This window comes from Halichoeres trimaculatus, unplaced genomic scaffold (assembly GCF_033239565.1).
Source record: "Halichoeres trimaculatus isolate MK-OKI-2021-1 unplaced genomic scaffold, fHalTri1.1 fHalTri1_scaffold_13, whole genome shotgun sequence".
In the NCBI taxonomy this organism is placed as follows: Eukaryota; Metazoa; Chordata; class Actinopteri; order Labriformes; family Labridae; genus Halichoeres; species Halichoeres trimaculatus.
In genome coordinates, this window is record NW_027437191.1 from 22,965,261 (window position 1) to 22,982,650 (window position 17,390).

At 42.1% G+C, this 17,390-nt stretch overlaps 2 protein-coding genes across 3 annotated transcripts in view; one reads left to right on the forward strand and one right to left on the reverse strand.

Annotated features, from left to right (window-relative positions):
* Positions 1–17,390, reverse strand: part of iyd (iodotyrosine deiodinase) — a 50,484-nt gene that overhangs the window by 4,442 nt on the left and 28,652 nt on the right. The gene's annotated exons all lie outside the window — the stretch shown is intronic.
* Positions 1–17,390, forward strand: part of ppp1r14c (protein phosphatase 1, regulatory (inhibitor) subunit 14C) — a 30,322-nt gene that overhangs the window by 1,226 nt on the left and 11,706 nt on the right. The window lies entirely within an intron of this gene.

The window sequence follows — 17,390 nt, forward strand, 5'->3', positions numbered from 1 at the left end:
CACATTTTAAAGGTTCAGAGGCAGGATGGGGGATGGGGGCATGCATGCATGGGGAAAGATGGAGAGAGGATGCAGAGGAATCTGCCATAGGTGATGTGTAAGTGCACATGTGTGTGTCTGTGTGTGTGCCCGCTGCTGCATACTGTATGCTGCCATGTCGAGCCAATGAGGGGGGAGGGGATGCTCTTGCAGGGGAGCAGAGGAAAGAAGGGCAGTGGGTTAAGGATGTGCTGATGCTGTGACTCTCCTCAGCAGCCAATCACCTCCTCAGGCTCTGACCCCCTTCTTTGCAACAGAGGGTCTGTGCAAACACACATGCTGTATGCACACTCACTCACACACACGCATAGAGGGAGGCATACAGTATGTCTGCCATGTCCCTCAGCCAATCAGACGTGAAGCAGGCGATGTGAGCGTGCAGCCCCACGTGCACACATGAACCTGTCACACAGCACTTTGGGGTTTAATTTAAATATGAGGGTGTGTGGATGTTGTGTGGTGGTGTGTTAATGCGTGAGGCTGTGCTGCATTCCTGACTGTTTTTGAGACTGACAGCAATTTGTGCGCATGTGCAGAAGGGGAAACACCTGCACAAATCACAGTAGGACTTTAAATGTCAACAAACAAAGCTTAACTCTGCTGACAGATCATTGCAATGCAAAACAGATCCTCCTTATGCTGAAGGCAAATTGAGTTTCTGTATGTGATGGAAGAATCAATGTCCCAGAGTGATTTTTTTCCTGAGCTGATGTTTTTACACTCATCTTATTTGCAGGCATGCTCCTGCTGTGGTTTTTTGCTCAATGTGAAAAAAGAGCAGCACAGCCTGCCGGAGAGTGGACTTGGTTTACATTTCAAAGCCAGCTAAGCTCTTGGCTGTGTGTCAGTCTGCCGTCAGCAGGTGCTCTTGATCTACAAGTTGTGTGATGCTTCTCCCCACGTGCATCGGCTGACTTATTTGATGTTTGGATGAAAGGGTTGGAGGGGAGGGAGTCACATGTTGGTCATGCAGTGATTCCCTTTCTACTTCACTCTGTGATTTGTGTCATGCAAATGTATATACAGTGCCTGGCCAGACAAAGACACCAAAAAAAAAAAAAAAGAATCCTGGCAACAACATCTTGGATTATGGCCATGCCATCAGGGAAGAAAAAGTCCGTTGATGGAATAACCTGGTCATTCAGTATATTCAGGTAGTCAGCTGACCTCATTCTTTGAGCACAGACTGTTGCTGAACCTAGACCTGACCAACTGCAGCAACCCCAGATCATAGCACTGCCCCCACAGGCTTTTACAGTAGGCACAAGGCATGATGGGTGATCACTTCATCTGCCTCTCTTCTTACCCTGATCACTCTGGAACAGGGTCAATCTGGACTCATCAGACCACATGACCTTCTCCTGTAGCTTCTGAGTTCAATCTTTACGCTCCCTAGCAAATTGAAGCCTCTTTTTCCAGTTGGCCTCACTGATTGAACTGACGGCAGTCAGACTCTACCATTATCGATGCAAGATCTTGGTAAAAAATTAATGCAACACTGGATGGAAATAAATAAAACTGACATTACAGAGCCCATCAAAGCAATGCCACAGCAAATGCATGCCATAATCAAAGCTGAAGGTGGTCCAAGGAAATATGACCTGATCTTTTTTTTTTTTTTGGTGGCGACTCTTTTTTGACAAGGCAGTGTATCTTGCTATAAACATTTATTCCACAATGCCTCCTGCATAAAACCTCCCTCTTCAGCCTTGCAAAGGCAAATGTGCAGCTAAGATTTAAGTCCCCATTGCATTACACCTCCTCATATTTTATCTCACACACAGCAAATGGGATGTTATCACATGTTAATCCTCCTGTGAGTTTGGAATCAAGCTGCAGCAGGAATCAGCAGAGTGTTGACTCCTCAAAGAAAGACATGGAAGCTGGCAGGCTTTTTGAAGGACCAGGCATAACGAAGCCAGAGCATTATTGATGTGACACCTTGTCACTTTGGTGCATTGTTAAGGCTCAGCCTGCATCCGTGCATCACTCCACTCGTTTATGAATAGAAAGATAGACGACGGCAGTGTTTGAGCAGGTGTGCTTAAATTACGTGCTGATGATGCATTCTGTCACGTGACTGTAGTCAGGAAGTTGCACAGTCCTGATGGCTGTTAACACCTCCATGTTTAGAGACAGAGAGAGTGGAAGAGACTGCTGATCTGGCTGTGATGGCCCGGCTTAAAGGTCAGCATGTGTATCGGTTTCATAGGAAAACCTGATACTAGAGGACACCACAGTGTGTGTATCTGTGTGTGTGTGTAGAGGGGGGAGCTGAAGTGGAAAGTAATGAAGCGTTGAAAGGGTTAATTCAGAGAAATTGGATTTTGTTTTCAATCACAGGTAGGAGATGAGTCATGTCTCCTGTTACTGTTCTTAATGTCCTGTGAGGCTGGTTCAGAAACCCTAAACCAAGTCAGATGTAAGATCATATCATCTGCTTAGAAAATCTAAAAGGACAAATGTGAAAACATGAAGAATTTTTTAAGTGTTTTTTCAGGCTTTTTAGGTTGGATTTAAACCCTGGCTAACCACTTGAGGACCCACTTCACGCATGCAACCTTAACCACAATGCCATACCAGCATCTAAAGTAGAAACAGTTACCTCCGCCAAAGAGGTTATGTTTTTGGGAGACTTTGTAGTAACAAACGGATCTTGATGAAATTTTCAGGAAATGTTCAAAATGGGATAAGGAATAAATGATTAAATTTTGAAGGTGATACGCATTATCGTTTGGATCTTTTTTTTTCTTTTGGATTTTTTTTAAAGGATTCTTCATCATTGACAGATAGGGCCGTATGTTTATATAGGACCCACTTTAGTTATATGTTTATGTAACTCTGGGGTAAATGGTCGGAGTGCTTTGCTAAACAATACAAGACAAGGTCACCATAATTTCTGACAGATGTTAAAGTACAATCCAGATCCTGGCAATATTCTGGATACTAACACCAAATTGTAGCAGACAGTCTGCTGAAAGGGAGTATAACATTAAAGTAGGACTAAAGTGTTGCTTGACAATCACAGTATGCTTGGCAGAGGTCTGCGCTCTCTGAGTGCTTTTCTTGTTTTACATAACATTTTGTGATAAATCCCACCTACATGTGCCCCATGTATTGAAGCTCTCACCCTCGTTACTTTGGCTGGAGAGTCCATTCACAGTTCAGGAAACTTTTGGTATTTGTCTTCCTCCACTCTGGCCCCATATTTTCTTCATCCTACCCCTCTCAAGCTTTCTACTCAAATAAAGAAAACAAATCCCTTTTGTAAAAATAGAAACTATTGCTGGAAATTGTATCATTGCATCAGTGGATGCCCTAGACTTGGAAATTGTACCTTGAAAAACAAATATGAGCCTTTGAGTTGGTATTTAGTTGATATTTGTTAATGTTTGGGTTAATTGTCTTGGGTTTCAAACAGAAAAAAACGGGAGCCAGGCACATCTACTACAAGGGACAGGTGTGCAGGACAAAACAACTGTTTGAGAACAGTTTTAGAAGACTGCACTTATCAATGTCACCTTTTGATCATCTACCAATCAGAATCAAGAAGGGGTGGGACTTCTGGTTTAAACTCCATCAAATGCAGTGGTGGATAGATGTCTTATAAGCATTTCCATCCCCGCTCATTTACATACAACAACCTTGTTCACTCACTGTTTATTAAGTCCCCTGCCTCCCTCCCCTTCCTCCACCTCTTTTCCCTGGTTGATAGGAAACCAGAAGGTGAGTTTAGCCAGTGATGGATTTAACTTTGTTCTCCCGGAAACCTTTTCTCTGTTCACTTCCCTGTTTGAAGGAGATGAAACAGAAAGAAGGAAGAGGGTGGGTGACTTAGAGCAAAGGAGAAGAGAGACCCAAGTGCTCCCTGTACACTTCCCCCTACAGCAGCAGCAGCAGAGCTCGATTACTGCATCTTATTTCCTCCTTTTTCATTTTCTGTTGTGACAAAGACATTTCTCACTCTTGTATTAGACAGAAAATAGGTCGCTGCAGAGTTTTCTTTCCCTAGTCTTTATTACTTTCCTCACTGGTTATGAAATACCTAACCTTACTGCTGTCAGGCTGGTTTGAGGTAATGAGGTGGGCCTTTAGCTTCCTTTCTAACACCTACAGGATACCAATCAGGTCAGCTGTGTCTCTGATTGGATGAGATCATAAACTTAACCTCGATACTACAGGATTGTTTGTGCTGTTAAGATCAGCCAGCCTCTAGTGGACACTCTGGGAACTGCAGTCTTAGTACTTGCATACTCTCGTGGTTGGATATTGCTGCTTTGTTGCATCATAGTCCAGATAGTTTATTTTCTACATAAGTCCCACCCATAAAGTAGCAAACAGCCAATCATAGAGTTTTTGGTGACAACTGTGTAGGACATGATAGTTTGTTAACATTGGTATCAGAGCTTAAAATCTGTGCTTTTGGAGACTGGAGGGAATAAATTGTTTTCTCCTGCTTGAGCTGTAAGTTTTAATCCACACATTTAGTTTTTGTTGGGAATGTACATCAAAAAAGATCAAATAAACTGCTGAGATTTTTTTTTAATAATGGCACCAAGAGAGAAGTAATTTTATAGTACTTCATTGGGTCCCCTGGGTTAGGAAACCCCTAAATAGTGATACAAGAGACTCATGACCCCTGTACACTCTCCCTCGAGGTAGCTCCAAATTGGTCACAGCCACCAGCACGCAAAAAACTTGGTTGCATTCACCTTAGGAGTCATGAAGAGACGAGGAAAGATAGAAAACTGAATACATATTTCACATTTGCAAGATTTTATTTAAAATTTCAAGAGTGGAGGTCATTTCCTGACCCCTACTTTAGGAAGCAGTGCAGCATGTATCAGGATTCTTCATTTTTGGCTAGCCTTCATGAAAAGAAAAGAAAAATAAAACAACTCATGCATTCAGAACCCTCTGTTAGGGCCTGGATCAGACTGAATTGGATTAATGCTGAGGTCAAGTCTGGGTGTTTCTAAGTCAGCACAGTGTGAGTCTCTCTGTCTGTCTAAAGGGAACCTCTACACAATCAATGAAGGCTGCTGGGAAAAGGCATTTCTCTACTACTGCGTACGTGTGAGAGGAACGCAGCGACAGAGACGGATGGAGTAGTAAATCTGCTGGAGGTCTGCACACTCTGCAGAAGTGTGTGTGTACGTGTGTACGTGTGCTGTTGGGGTGCACGCTGCAGAAAGAGTTGGCCTACTTTTTCATGGCTGGACGTCAATAGAGCCCCACTCAATGAAGCTTATTCATGTGTACGAGCACAGACACTGCAGACATGCAGCGCTCTGCCCTCGGGCTATGTGTGTGTGTGTTTGTGTGTGTGTTTGGGTTTCTTTTTAGGTTGATATTCTGCGGCTCTTTGGCAGATTTGGGGTAGAGAGCGTTCTATGAATGGCTGAACACGGGTCTCACACACTAACATGCATGCACACAGGTCAGTGTACATATTGGACCAAATTGAGCAAGGAGATCTGGGATATGAAGCATCTTCTCGAGGACAATACTAACCCTGGCTTCCTCTGCTGCCTTTCTTTCAGGATAACCATCACCATGAATCAGTAGGAGGCCTCTATCTCCCCCTCCCTGAGTTGCAAGGATAAATGAATATTAGTCGAGCTTTGCCCCAGAATCCTCTCCACCTCCTACTTCAAAACATCGTCTCTTTCTCTTTTCTGTCCTCCCCCCGCTTGTTTTTCCAGTGACCTTGTCGATAACATTCACCCTTTCCTCGCCTTTCATGGCGTTCTTGCTGGGAATGTATCATGTGAACCTCACTGAGCAGCAGAGGAGGAGTAAACAGTGCAATTCAAGCCAGGTCATTAGTGGTGTTCAATAGGTTTAGGAATAGCACAGTGGATAAACACACATTTATTGACATAAGGAAACAGAAGGATACTGGATACACTGATGCTGCAGGTATATATGAGGGTGTCGTTAGCACAATTTGGAGTTTGGCTGTCATTCCTGACAATCCCACATTTCCACAATGATTTTATTTATCTATTGATCACAGCCAGGCAGACAGATCCACCCATTGTGGGAGATTCAGCCAGCCGGTGCTCGACCCTGATGTGATTATGGATCTGTCAGAGGAAGGTCATTGTTGTGTTTGTCATCCCTCCTCCGGTTAAACTACACAGACCTAAAATAAACACTTGTTTGTGTCCCAGCCTGTGTTGACACATTCATGTGCCGCGAAACAAATCAGACGTGTTGAAAGGATCGGGCAGAGAGCTACCAGCTGCTGAAACAGTTATAAACACACATGCTGGGGAAAAAAGGTGTCCTATATTTTAAAAGCAGCAGAGATCAGGGGTCAAAATGTGTTTGTTCCCCTTTTCTGTCACCTCTCTGGATGCTCCCACACACTCCTCTGACTCTTTCTCCTTCCTGTGATTCACCTTGTACATGCAGATTAGTAATTTCCTCTCTGAGGTTCTCTCCTCTAATCACCTGTACTTTCTACATAAATGAAAGGATTTATTCATAACAGCGGGTCATATGACAACCTCTCCAAGAGGGATCCATGCTGCTGATGTGCTCAGTGCTGAAATATAAATTAATTCACATTCAGTTTATTTGCTTACTTTAGTGTTCAGAGAACACCGAGAACATGGATATAACTTTAGTGACTTTTTGGCTAATATTAAATTGTTTCGTCCGACACCCTAACACCATGTTATTGTTTAAAACGACTGTCAAGCAGACAGTTCATGATTATACATCATATATTATACGTCATGCCCTCATTGCGTACTGGGGATGGGTACTGAATTAGGTGCTTTTATAGGTACCGGGTACCGATTCACATAAAATCAAAAGGTACCATGTTTAGGCACCTAAACGCATCCTTGTGACTGTGAAGGAGTGGGAAAGTAGGTGATTTTCCATGCTAGACATGAACACAGCATTACAAGGTTATATATTGAAAATTAATATGTTAAATTGAACATAATTTACATTTTATTATCAAACAAATTGATATTTTTTACCACATAAAAGCACAAATATTTAGAAAATTGGTACCAATGAGTACAGATATCACTTGCGAAGTACCAGGAATCGGTAATGTATGGTTTCAAATGTGAAAGGTACCCATCCCTACTGCGTACACATACTTGTGGTCATGCATCCAGTGTCTTGGGTCTTTATTATGTCCCTCTGGTGCCCCCATAGTATCTTTACATGATTTACTGCAAGAAAATCTGGATTTATCTCTAACAGGTGTTTTAGAAAACCATTTTGTTAGCCTCTGTATGAAACACTTAATTTCTGCAACTGTCTCTTTAAGGCCTTCCACTTCACAAACCCTCTTCCCTCTGATAGGCCAGTCCTCTGGAGGCTAACTAAGGCCTTGGTGTTTGTGGTCAGTGAAAATGAAAAGTCTTGTACTATGTCTTAGACTGTTTTTATAGACTCGCTCTTTTCCTATTTTTACCCACTGGCTCAAGCAGAGTTTACTGTCTTGAAGCCCTGTCTTTCTCTTGCGCTTGGACATTATCAACCAATAAAAACCAGGAAATATAAATCAAGAAACAAAATCAAGATCAAAATGTACTCTGAGCAGTAATTAGGTTACAGAGGTGACGCAGGACCAGGTGTTTTTGAAGTATGTGTTTTAGGGAGACTGATCTGAAAAAAAAAATAAAAATGTGGAGAAGAAAAAATTTAGTAGATGATGTAAGAAATGACAGGACAACACAAAAAATAATGTTTTGGATTTGGGAAAACAGTCCAAAATCAAATAAAAATGTCTTTTTGGTTGTAAATTGTTGTAAATCTAATGAAGTCATCGAGGGCTTTTGAACCCTTCAAATAAAAACTCTCTTTATGGCTAATTTTAAACTGGATGTCACCATCAAAACTATCAAAGATGAACAGGACACAGGAGGAACCAGGTGCAGAAGCTGCAGAAGCAGGAATCCACCGAGCACATGGAAGGAAGAGACGTTGACTTTTCACACTCACACACTGACTGTTTTGTCTTCCTCTGACGTCTCCTCCCATCCCGAGTTGATCCACTTAATCACTGGGTTTCATTGTCAGCGGGCCGGCACATTTTATATACACTGGCTTGTGTACTCACACTGACTCACTCTCTGCGGCTGGTTGGCACTGCGAGCAGATGCCAAACACAGCCGCCGTTCACACGTGCCTGCGAGAGGGCGGAAGAAAGAAGAGAGAAAGCAAAGACATAGAAGTGAAGGAAAGTTGTTTTGACTTTCAAAGTCAGCGGGGTGTGTGCATGAGGGTGTGTATTTTATGTGTTTGTCTGTCTGTACATGTACTGAATGACTGCGCATTCAGCAGCTATTAAGCCTTTATTTTTAGCACTTTTATCTCTTTATGTTATAAAAAACTACTTGTTTTCTTCCTCTTACAACAAAGGGTTTTTCAAATCATCCCTCACTTTGAATAAATCCATTGATTCATCCTGCTGACGTCTCATGGCCTCAGAGTTATTGAGTCCACTTTGGCTTGAAGCTGCACTTGGCACAAAGAGCAAAGGTCCAAATGTGCCCCAGCTGTCAATATATGAGCCTGAGGGAGGGACTGCATGCCTGGTAAATACACTTCAATGAGTCATGTGCAGCCAGATCACAAAACTGTGAAATAGAGTCACAAGAAGACAGATGCGGGCAGTTTCATGCTTGAATTCAAAGCAATATAAAGTCAGATTAGCCAACAGTTTAACCATCAATAGATCCGCTGATTGGTTTTTGTTCTGCGAGCTTCCAGCATAGCGAGACATGGCTGAGAACAACAGTTGTAATGTCTCCAAATTTCAGATCTGTTTGTCTGGTTTTGCGAAGGTCAGGTTACTCATCTCTGAAAATGTTGTCTGGTGTGTATGTTCAAAAAGTCTCTCCAGAAAGAAGTGTTGCTTCAGGCTGTTCACATGGGATGAGACAGGAATAGCTGAGGAGCGAATAAAAGAAATGGAGCTAAAGAGAAGAAAACTTTCTTTCCTCTGAGCTGCCAGGGAGGTCGTGAAACTCGGAGCGTTGTTTCAGAAGGTGTCCAAAGATTTTTGAAACCCGTCCAAGGAAGCACGATCGCAGCTGTAGTCAGGGATTGTAAATCAAAGTTTTACACAAAAATTCAATGAGGAATATAGGTGGCCTGGTTGATGCCTGAGGGGAAATTCCCTTTTGTTACTCTGATGCTGAACAAGCTACACACACATATTGACCAGGAACATGAACTCATGGGGTGATATCAAGGCACTGGTTCAGCTTTAAGCAAACGAAAGCTTAACTCTGGACTTCCACCAGATCTGTGTCTGGTTCGGCTCCGTGCTCCCTCATCTGCCTACAACTTACCGGCCGCATTTCCAGAATGCCACACAGAGCAGGACTACAAACAGGTGGAGTCATGAAATGAGGGTTTCCCGCAGTCCAGTGGGTCTGTTCTCAATCGTTTTGGCTTTATTTGGCCTTCGAAAACCTCAAACCTGTTGATTCAAGGCCAGGCTAAGCTTTTTGGGACAGTTCACTGTTGTATAAGCATTACCTGGCATTAACAGGGCATGTTTTATTCCAAAACTCAACTGGCTACTGTAGTGTTGTTTCACCGTCTGACTCATGGTCTTTTCCAATCTGCTCTACGTTGATTTATGTGTTGAGTTTCGGCCTCCAGCAATTATTAAAAAAACTTGCATGACAGCTTGCTGGAGTTGAGACTGAGTCAGAATGCAACAAAGTGGAACAAGTGAACGTAAACATTCCCTTACTAAAACTAACACCTCAGCGAAGATGAACCAAACGCAGGTCTGACAGAATTTAGATAGTTGTTCTCGTCGAAGCTGGCGCAGGTTTGACTTTACCCATTTCAGCATTTCCCTGCTCTCTACTCCACATAATTCCTGTCTCTCTACAGCTGTTTTTCACCCTTGTTTTTCACCCAAACAAGGGTGAAAAAAGACCCTTACCAAAAAATTGAGGAAGTGAGGATTGAGACCCTTGAGGGGTTATAGCACCCACTGTTGCCAACTTTGCTGAGGGTGCTTCAGTGGGACCTCCCCATTAGGGGCCGTTTTCACGATAACGGTTTTAGAGTGAAACGTTGTTTTGTTGTGTTTCAGCCTTGTGTGTACACGAACACGGCGTTTCACCTGATCTTAAACGCAAACTTTTGAAAACGGCCTCCTGAATGGGGTTTTCCTGAAACGCTGCTGACACCGTTGCCATGTAAACAGTAAGCCGGTGTTTTCAGTGGAAAGGGTGACGGCACACTCCGCTTCGTGCAAGCGCATACAACAGGACAACAGTACCATTGTTACAATCGTCGTAAAATACCGTGTTGTGCTTGTGCTGCTCAATCTGCTGAATCTGCTGACTTTCTTTCAACAAAATGTGCATCTGTTACTCCACTTTTGCACTTAGTATTCCCCAATACACCAGATGACCAGCTCAACTCTACTTCGGTGGAGTTCTACCAAAAGCTGCTTCTGGACAAGACAGTTATAGCACCACCTACAGGCCTGGAATGCTTACTACAGCGTTTTTAGTCCCTCTGCGTTTCTGTGTGAACACAGATTTTTTTGACTGCCTTTCAGCGTTTTCAGAGTACCTAAATGATCAGTTACACCAACCATTCCTGATTTCTATACCTTGGTGCCTCCAGTGCTTCCCTGTAGACTGAACTTACAAACAGAGATTTGCTTCTTAAACATCAGCTTCAGTCAGAGACTTAAATGACTGAAATACAAAGAAAAATCAAATCCAATGAATATCATCAGCGTACATAGATATCTGGACATGAAACTGGCTTAATGCTTAGTTTGAGGCTTTCTTGAAAAGTCAAGGTGACCTTTTTTATCAAGAATGATAAACAGATACTTTCTTCAGAATCTATTTTTATAGCAATGTGGTAAAAGTGCCACCCATCCAGCAGTGACAGTCAGGGATACATGTGAGCAAAAACTGTTGTAAATTGAGCCTCCTAACACAGTAAGAATTGAATGAGTAATGATGATATTATCATCACAATTAGATTCAAATATTCTGCATGCGGGAACGTGGTTATTTTTGGGCTGAAATCCTCCTTTGAGGTTGTTTCCTCCTCCCAGCCTCCTCTCTGATATATGGTGTCCTCTAGAGTACAGCTGAATCAGCGTGGGAAACAGCTTTTGCTGCATGCAGCAGCTAACTTTATCCAACGAAGTCACATCATCCCTGCTGTAGTTTCAGCAAATTGCATCGCCAGAGGGAGGGGAGAGGAAGGAGAGGAAGGTGAAAGGAGCTGCGGATACATTTCTTGCTAAGATTTTTTTACTCGTTTTTCTCCGACACGTGGATGGACAGCCTGACAAACTCTCTGCTCCTGTTTTATCACTTTTAAGACATCCTCTCAGCTCCCATCCTTCAGTATTCAGTACTCACTTTGCCTCCCTCGATTCACCCAGTCTCAGATAAATTCATCCCACCTTGAGCTACTCCGGGCTTTGATGTGACACAGCATGGCAGTGCAGCGAGAGAGGAAGAAAGCTGAGCTGTGAGGTCCGACTGTGTTGCACAATCCTCCTCTTCCTTCTCCTCTGCTTCATCATCACAGTGACCCACTTATCTGAGCGCTCCCAATCTCCCTGCATCTCATTTTCTCCTCTTATGCATACTAATTAAAGCCTCATATGCACCTCTCTATTTCCTTCACAGTGTTTATTCACCTTTAATCTCCGCATAGTGTCTTCATCACCGCTGCATTTCCTTGTTGTTGTATTAAATCTTTGCTTTGTTCACTATTCTTTAATTCACTTTATCATCCAAACATATAAGAAACTCTAACTCCTTCTTTTGTGTTTATTCTCTATCATCTGTATCATTTGCATGCAGAGCTGCGGTCTAAGAAGTGTGGCAGTATTATCTTGTTACTAGATAACTCCTCTGTGTGTGTGTGTGTGTGTGTGTGTGTGTGTGTGTGTGTGTGTGTGTGTGTGTGTGTGTGTGTGTGTGTGTGCTTCATATTATCTGAGTTATACAAAGGATCTGTCAATGTCAGCCACATTGTGCGTGTATTACTGAGACACTCAGCTTCAATATGCCATTACTCAGGCAGAGACTGGATGTTCTTGTGCTCGGTGCACCACAGGTACATAACCACCCTGTCTCTGTCAGCGTCTGCACAGAAAATGACCGCAGGGGAAATGACAGACTGCAGGGACAACTAGAGATGTCCGGTGTCCCTGAGTGCTTTGAGTGTTACAAAGAAACGTTTTGCTAACATAGCACTCTAGTCAACAACTGCCAGCCTTTGTTGTACATGTGTTCTTTTTAAGGGCCTGTCTCCACCGATGGCATCTTTGAGGAAGCTGTGTCCTAGTGCCCATGACTTTAGCCACGTTTCCACCAAGCAGCCCGGTTCAGTTCAGTACGATTTGGCACAGTTTGGTACAGTTAGGCCTGATCCCGTTTGCGTTTCCACAGCAAAACTGTGCCCTCTCATGATAGGCAGCGTGTAAGCCAGATGCCAAATGCCAGCTGTTAAATAATAGCGTGACGCCGTGGCAGCCCGACACAGTAAACAAAGAGCATAGATGGAAGACATGCAGCATTTCGTCCTCTCTGTTATTGGCATATAGCTCTTTGATACAAAGTGCAATCAAGCTTTGTTTCAGTGAAGACTGTGTGCCGCCAGGAGAAATGCAGCCGCTTTCGCACGGTAAGTGACGATTTTTTGACCAATCAACGGTCTGCAGTGTTGTTGCTCCACTCTCCAAGAGCGGATTGGTTCAGTCTGGCACCCATACGAAAGGGTCCCAAAAAAATGGAATGGCTCATCTCAGTTATTTGGGGATCTGTCCCAGGATAAGTCAGTGGAAACGCCACAAAATGCGCGCCATACTGAGACGAACCCAACCGGTCTGCTTGGTGGAAATGCGGCTTTTGATTCCAGAGCGCTTTAGTCATCTGCTTCTGCTAGTAGTGACCATTATGTGTGTTTTGAAAAATGCTGTTTGCTTTAACATCACTTTTATTCAACAGCACATACGACAAAAAATAAATAAATAAATAAAAATTAGAGAATGTGTTTGTGTGTTGGTAGCAGAAATAATACTTTAGATGAAACAGGCGGGTTAGTTTCTCTCTGCAGATCTTAGCTGTAATCCAAAAAGTTAATATTAAAAAAACTTCCACTTCCTTTTTTGATTGATCCGCAACAGGGATTAATGCGGTGATGTTCTAAGGTTTTAAATACTCTAAACTGTCAGTTATGAACAATAAAAAAACCTCAAAGACCGAAGGTTTTTGGGACACTGAAGACGTAAAATGTTAAATTGCATTTGTTTTGTATTCAAAATTGACACAACCAAAACAAAAATTGCTCTCAGTGGACACAGGCCCTATTTATGTTTTTATTTGGCTTTTTATTTCTTTATACAAAAAAAAAAAACTGATAATAGAAAAAGAAGAAGAAAGCAGTGGGTAGAGCAGGAAATGAAGTATGAATCGAGAGTGAAGTGGGAAATGGCCCACAGGTTGGATTCAAACCCAGGCTGAGTACCTGACCCCTACCAGGGCAGGATCTAACAATTGGGCTATACCAGTGCAGAGTGTGTTTGTTTGTTTTTTTGTTTTAGCTATATTTTGGGACATTTTTGAGGAGAGACTGGAAATGTGAGGAGTGGGGGAAATATCTGGGGGACATGCAGCAAGGTCCAGGCCAAGCGTCAGACCAGCAACATAGCCTCTATGTTTGGGGTGCATGACAAAACCATGACGCAAACTCAGGTTCCGTTTACGCGAGTGTTTCACCTGAAAATGCAAAAAGGGCAGAGAAAAAATTCTGTATTTTCACAGAAACATTGAGAGACTGAAAATGTTGTAGCATGGAAGCCAGGCCTGTAGGTGACTATCCTTTTTAAGTTTGAAGCCCGTCTCCTCCATATCATCAGATGGGACATGGGTCAAACTAAAAATATTATATTATAAAATTTATACTATAGTTAAGCTATAGTATGAAAGTTTTGTTCCAATAAATAGTTTTGAGAAACTGACATTTTTTTAGTGCAGATGGTTTTTTAGTCTTTCTCATTGTCATTTAAGCACTTTAACACAAGCAGTTTTTTTTTTTAAATAAAAAAAAACTGATCTTTTTATATATATATATATATATATATATATATATATATATATATATATATATATATATATATATATATATATATATGTATATATATATAGCTCTGGAAAAAATTAAGAGACCACTTACAATTTCTCTGAAATCAGCATCTCAACATGTTTGACAGCCATTTCATAATAGTGTCTGTTAAATTTCAACACAGGCACAACTCATTCTACTTAATGAGGTGCTGATTAGGTGATCACCTGAACCAAATCTTGTTTAGCAAGGAAAAGAATGAAAACCACTGCTGTGGTCATCACTATCCTCTTGCAGTATCACCAGCTGTATGGTAAAAACAGTGCTTGTGGAACCTCAAAAGTAATAGGAATCACAAAAATAACTACCTAACATGCCAAAACAGTTGAAAAGACAAGCTTTGAGTGATGAGAAGAAGGGTTCAATTCTGGCTTTACTGGCAGAGGGATACAGTGAACACCAGGTTGCTTCCATTCTCAAAATTTCTAAGACAGCAGTTCATAAGAACAAAGTCAAGCAGCAGACATTGGGGACAGCAAAGCTACAGGCTGGCACAGGGCGAAAACGACTCTCCACTGACCGGGATGACCGTCAACTCATTCGAATGTCACTCAGAAACCGCAGGATGACATCAAATGACTTACATAAAGAATGGCAAATGAGAGCTGGGGTGAAATGCACAGCAAGAACAGTTCGAAACAGGCTCCTGGAGGCTGGGCTCAAGTCATGTAAAGCCAGAAAGAAGCCCCTCATCAACGAGAAGCAAAGAAGAGCGAAGCTGAGGTTTGCAAAGGACCATAAGGATTGGACCGTAGAGGACTGGAGTAAGGTCATCTTCTCTGATGAGTCCAATTTTCAACTTTTCCCAACACCAGGTCGTCTAATGGTTAGACGAAGACCTGGAGAGGCCTACAAGCCCCAGTGTCTCGCACCCACTGTGAAATTTGGTGGAGGATCTGTGATGATCTGGGGGTGATTCAGCAAGGCTGGAATCGGGCAGATTCGTCTTTGTGAAGGATGCATGAATCAAGCCAGGTACAAGATCATCCTTGAAGAAAACTTGCTTCCTTCTGCTGTGATGATGTTCCCCAAGTCTGAGGACTGGTTTTTCCAGCAGGACAATGCTCCATGCCACATAGCTAGGTCCATCAAGATGTGGATGAAGGACAACCACATCAAGACCCTGTCATGGCCAGCACAATCTCCAGACCTGAATCCTATTGAAAACATCTGGAATGTGATCAAGAGGAAAATGGATGGTCACAAGCCATCAAACAGAACTGAGCTGCTTGAATTTTTGCGTCAGGAGTGCATAAGTTCACCCAACAGCAATGTGAAAGAGTGGTGGAGAGCATGCCAAGACGCATGAAAGCTGTGATTAAAAATCGGGGTTATTCCACCAAATATTGATTTCTAAACTCTTCCTAAGTTTAAACATTAGTATTTGGGTGTTTCAAAGTAAATATGAACTTGGTTTCTTTACGTTATTTGAGGTCTGAAATACACAGCATCCCTTTTGTTGTTTGACCATTTGTCATTTTGTATTCATAAATGCTAAAAATGACAACACTCTTGTTTGAAATTTTTGAGAAATGCTGTCATTAGTGTAAAGAATAAATCAAAAATGTTTTTTTTTACTCAAACACATGCCTTTAAATGGTAAATCAGAAAAACTGTTAATTTTGCAGTGGTCTCTTAATTTTTTCCAGAGCTGTATATATATATATATATATATATATATATATATATATATATATATATATATATATATATATATATATATATATATATATATATATATATATATATATGTATGTATAGTTGTAAAATTTGAGGATCAGTAAACAATACCCATTTATGGTCTTTTCGGCTGAAGCCACGGGGATCCATGGAGCTACATGTTAGCTGCTAATCACCCCATCATCATTATCTAACCATTATTTATAGATTGTGTGCATTCAACACTTATAAATTAAATATAAAACTTGCATAACATTATTATGTTCCCATGACCGACCTCAGTGAAAGCCCTTCAGCAATTATCTCATCATGATGTCTTAGCTGCTGTTCAACACAACCTGTCCGTCTGGTTCCCACATAAGGAGATGAATGGTGTTAATTATGAATCACTCGGCTGACTGAAGCGATTTCCTGTCAGGGAAAAGTTGATGTATTGTTTTTTAAAGAGAGTTTGAATAGAGTCTGAACGGAGGTTGCGGTGAGTCAGAGGGTTGGGCCGCATGCAGATTCACCTCTTCCCAGACCAACCAGACTGAAAACGCTGCCGGCTGCTTAGCTCCTCAGCTTTCAGCAAAAACAAGTCTGACACACATGAACACACTTTCTCCTCACTCAGCAAACACGGCGTCTGCCTTTCTTCCCTCTCTGTTGATCCCTCTTTAACTCACTCAGCTGAGATCATTAAAACACTCTGCTCCTTGTTGTACCTCTATCTCTGCTTTACCAGCTTTCATCTTGATGTCTTGAAGACTGCGCTCCACAATTCAGGCTGTTTAGATCTTCCTCAAAGCATCATCACATGCACAAATATCTTCTATCTTCCAATTTGCACGCCTCATACATGTGGAAAACTCTATGCTTTCATTGTATGCACAAAGACACTTCCTCACTGATGTGAAACAAAAATTATGCTGCGTGTGGTGACAGTTTCAAGCAGTGCAACTTCATAAATGTGTCAAATTCTCGACCATGTGAGAGCTTGTTTGCTTTTGTCTTGAGGGATAATACCTAAAAAACTGCTCCTGACACCTGACATGCACATTTTTTTAAACTCAGAAGAAAACTAAATAATTTGTGCTCAACACCTGGCTTGATGCCTTGTTCTCATGTGCACAATCTCCTCCTCTTGTAAGATAATTTCAATTCTAGGAGGAGTTATTGTGTAACTTGTTTGAAGGTCTTCTTCACCTTCAGCTTGACAGATCTGCATGAATCTGGACCGTGCCTCTCCTGTGTTTTTGCATGTCTGTGTTGCATGTCCGTTCTCTTCTCCTGGCGCTCCTCGCTGTCATTTTGTCACCCTTCCACTGCTGGCGAGATGGAAGCATATTTTCCCCGGGGCAGCTGGGTGTGACCTCGACTATTTTAGGCTCTCGGACAACAACACGTTGTGTGTTTATCTGCATGTTAAGTGCATGAGTGTGGATGTGGGTCCATTCTTGTCATAGTGTGAGGGACATTTAACACACACAGGTACTTTCTAACAAGCTCAACAGAGAGTGAGA